Genomic DNA, 4,826 nt, shown 5'->3' with positions numbered 1-4,826 from the left:
TTACGTGCTCAATGACTCGTGGTGGCTTCCTTTCAAGCCCTATTTACTTTTTATAAACAGGTAGAAATCACAGGGTGCTAAATCTGGAAAATAAAGTGGGTACTTTATATTTAAAGTTTTGTACCACAACAATGTTTGCACAGCATTTCTCGTAAACCCCCTGCAAAGAGTTTTAACGCAAACTTTAAATTCATTCTGCTCAATTTTTTCGTCCCCAGCGATTTTTTTACCTTTACTATTCGACGATTACAATGGGACTATTTGTGGCAGCTGCTTGAAATTTTTACCCTTTCTAAGCAAATTTTTTCGTCCAAGTTTCTCCGATGCATTGCCTTCTTAATATTAGTTCCCAGCTCGTATTGGATCTTTCACGTTTCCTCCACTTATCTGGTTTCCAATTTCTAACTCTGTCAAGTCATAGTAAAGAGTTTTATGTTTTGGAATTCCGTAAAATTATCTTGATAGACTACTTAAAGTATTTAGCAGAAGATAACACAACTTAATCAAAAATATCAAGTACTTTTAATGAAAATACATAAGCAAAAACAAACCAGGTGTAAACTGATTAAAAACTATAATTGTAACATTTGGAAGTAGTCTTAAAATTAGAAAGGAAAGCACAACAATTTCTAAGAGGAAAGATAGTGGAAACAAACAAAAAATTGTTTAAAAGAAAATCTTGTTAATTTTTCATGAGAATTCGCAACAGTTTTTATTTATGGTGTCTTGCGCCTTACATGTTAAAGATGTTTCTGAAAATTATCTTCTTCATTCCAGCGATAAACTATTTTTCCTATTTCAACATTAAACTTGCGTGGATCTACAGCATTCGGCGTTTCTATATTCCTAGTCTTAATATCTTTCATATCTTTCCTAGCACTTTCATATTTTTAAGAGCCAGCTGTTTTCTGGTATTCGCCTTATGGCGTATGGTCCTAAAATAGTCATACCACTTTAGTCTTTTTGTTTCTGTGGTATCTATTTTATTTATATCAACCTCAAATCTTGCTCTTACTTCTTCAATAGTTACTCTGTCCAATATAGGTAATTCACAACTTCAATGTAAAAAATCAATTTCGGGCCCTTTTAATCTGTTTCCGTTTTTCTATCTATCTAGAACCTATCTATCTATCTAGTATATATACTAGACAATCAATACTGCCTCCAGGATCGGTTACCAACCTTTAACCACCTGCTTATTCCATACAAGTATAAAATCGATAGTTCTTTATAGTTGTGTGACGTGGAAGGTTACAAATACAATAAATCTGATTGAAATTGATTTAGAACGAAAAAGCGTTGAAGGATAGAAGCCAAAAGAAAATTTTCCAAGCAATTATGATGAGAAAGCGGAAATGGATTGGAAAAATTGAGCGGCATTGAGAAAGTTGACTTAGATTGGAATCCTCAGATCTCAGAAAAAGTGCTAGACTAAGTAAACCGTGAAAAAGAACAGTAGAGAAAAACAGATCACGAATACTCTAAGCTCCAGTGGGAACCAAGGCATTGATAGTATATTTGCCTATTTGCTAGACGAGATAGTCCTCGTAAAGCGAGAGACTTGATCAGTTTTCATTTCTGGTGAATATATTTAGTATTTGGTCCAAATTTTCTAGTAGGAAGTTCCGCTAAAAGTTTTATAGCATTTTGATTCCAATGGACCGTGGTTCGTGCTCTTTGGCATACAATAACGTTTCAACTTTCTTTTGTAATATAGCCTAATGTAAAATTCTGAATAAATATTTTTGCTAGGTGAGCTTTTGGAGATAATCTAGAAAGATAGCATCCTCCCCAAAAGATTTTTAAGGCTTACAACTCTAGATAGCCCATTAAATTTTGTATTTTGTGATGATTTTGCTTTTCAAACTATTGAGTGATCTTAATGCTCTATATGTATGATCAACAAGCTCAATTTTTTGCTTCATCTCTAACAAATTTTGTATCAAGAAACTTGGTATTCAAACGACTTCTTTTTTAGATTCTGTTAAGTCTTCTAAACGACCACTTCACCCAGTAGAGTGGTCGTTTTAAAGACGCATCATGGGAGGTATATTGGTGATCCTCCGTCAAACAAATCTCTGAACTAAATTTTAGGTCACAGTTTGGAAAATTTTACAAAACCAAACGACAACTTCAGTAGTACCTAGATCACACTTCTATAATGTTATACATGTTGATATATATTAAATAATATATCTTCAAACTTAATAATACTGGCCTAAAAACACTAACAAGTGACCACTGGGTGACATATCTAACCCTAAAAATAGATCAAGCTGTTTAACCTCAGCGACCTCTTAAAAATCTAAAACCATTTGTCGTAAAAGTATAATAGTTTTTATGTTGTACAGACGTACTAAATATATATTTGTTTAATACAGAATATGCAGCCAATGTATATAAATATTTGTACATAAGAATAACCAAAGAAAATGTATAAATTAATAATAAAGATTGTTTTCCTGTATAAGAAATAAAATAATCATAAAAATATTGTAACGATTGCTTTCAAACTAACCTAAACAATGACATTTCAGGCGACGCGTTGAATATTTGGTATTGCTGTGATAGCGGTGACTGAAACGATGAATTGGACAAGAAAGTAGAATCTAGAAATAGTGAGAAGACTCTTTTAAGAAGCTATATATTCATATAGATGAACACACTTCAGTTCAATTAGAATTCTCACAAGTGTCCCTGGCGAGAGGTAAAACGTCGAAACACGTGTAGAACAATGGTAGAACTCGAACTGAAAAAAAAATGCAATCGTTTATTTTCATTTTAACTTCTTTTCTATAGGTAAAGAGTGCAAAACATAGCGTTTTTAAGGGTAAACTGTAAATGTATAGTCAGAATAAAAAGTTATTTACAACATCGTGCAATAGCTTCCAGTAAGCTTGGACTCGCAGTTCACGTAATTTTCTATCGAAGAGAAGTCTCCTAAATTCTTCTCTCCTACAGAGTGAGTTTTCATATGATGTTGGTTAATCACTCCATTATTAGTCTACTCGTCAGAGATTTTACCTTTAAAAATCATGCGAATAAGCTGAATTTTACTGAGAATGTCAATCAATGTTATACTGCTAGCAGCAACCTCTATACGAAGTAACAAGAAATCAGGAGACCTTGGTTATTCTTTACTAGACCTATAAGGACCTAATCTTCGGCGTTTCTGAGGCCCAGGCTACTCCAGGCTCCCATATCTGCCATAATCAACAGGGACTCCAAGTTTGAGTCCTTCCTGACGTTCCGAATGTCTAATCCTTTAGTTAGTTAAGCTTGTGGCCTCACAGGACCCACAAGTTTATTTAAGAGTGTCTCTGATAGGCCCAGGGGCGTGCGGTACATAGAAGCAAGGAAAGCATTGCTTCCCTAGGTTTCCGTAGTAATAGCATACTAGCTGAGTAACTGAGAATAGTTAACAAAATTTAATTTAAACCAACACACATATAAGCAGCCTTTTAAGCTGCATACGAGAATTATGTAGATCGAGCAGCGAGCTCGTCTGTTGCTTTTCTGTTCGTGAGTCCACGTTGTTAGTTGAAGTTATTTCGGGATAATCTACGTTTAGAGTTGCTTCCAAAGACTACCAAAAGTTGTAGGGATGAGATGAAATTACAACGGCAGACTAGTATTAACAGTCTTAGAACACCGCGATTCTTTAATTGAATTATTTGAGAGTGTTTTGGAGAATGGTGAAAAGTGGGATACAGAAGCCATAAATAGCTCGAGAGGATTTTTGGATAGTTTAAAAAATGATTTTAATTTTAATTTTTTTCTGAAATATTTTAATTCTCAGATAATTTATTTAATTCATTACAATGCAAGATAAACGATATTGGTTTCTGTATAAAAAAAAAATTAACGAATTTAAAGATTTTATTAACAAAAAGAGAGATGACTTTGAAAAATGATGGAATAATATGATGGCAAAAAGTTTTAAGCCTAAAAGGAAACGCATACACACTGATAATGTTGGAGATGTTGAATCGTGCTAATGCCGACTATATTATCTGATTTTAGGCCAAATATACCAACATAAATGGAAATAAACAATTATTAAAACTTAACTTGGAAATGTATACTCTCGTCAGTTGTTTGACATTGTCTCATTTATCTGTTTGTAATTTATGTAATTAGTTATAAAATACCAAGTGAGTAATTAATTAGGCAACTTGAACGTATTAAAAAGTCATTTTTGCTGAAAAAAATTAATTAACCGCTAAGTTAATCAATTCATAATTATCATAATGGGAGTTTTAAGCACATAAACCTTTTTTCTGTAGATCCATAAAAACACACGAATAAAATAAACCGGAACCTACATAAGGTACTTATTCAAAAACTGACCAAGTAAATAACATTTGTAACAAAATATGAAAGTATCTCGTTAGTCCAGAAAAATCAAACATGTAATTCGAAATGTTTCGCAACAAATGTTTTATTTAGAATAGTATATTGATAACTATTATAAAAATATTTAGGAATTCAAGAAAATATACATGTATGCCCAACGTTTCCACATTCTTCCGTTTCTTACAAAATTTCCAGGTTTCAGTTTGTCACGTTCCACATAATTATAGTAAAATTGCTCTATTTTTTATTAATTATATCATTGCTGACAAATGATGTTATGATTGTCAACATAACTATTTAATTTAATTTATTCAATCTATTTAATTTTCCATCTCATTCGCGTTTTCTGTATTAGTTTTTTAAATGTAAAATGGAAAATTTCGAAGTAAATAGTGTTGCATAATCGACAACTCGAAGTACAATAATACACTTCACCTGTCGAAAATGATTAAAAGAAGAACGTCAACACT

The sequence above is a fragment of the Diabrotica undecimpunctata genome, chromosome 3 (assembly GCF_040954645.1).
Source record: "Diabrotica undecimpunctata isolate CICGRU chromosome 3, icDiaUnde3, whole genome shotgun sequence".
In the NCBI taxonomy this organism is placed as follows: domain Eukaryota; kingdom Metazoa; phylum Arthropoda; class Insecta; order Coleoptera; family Chrysomelidae; genus Diabrotica; species Diabrotica undecimpunctata.
This window is presented reverse-complemented; position numbering follows the sequence as displayed.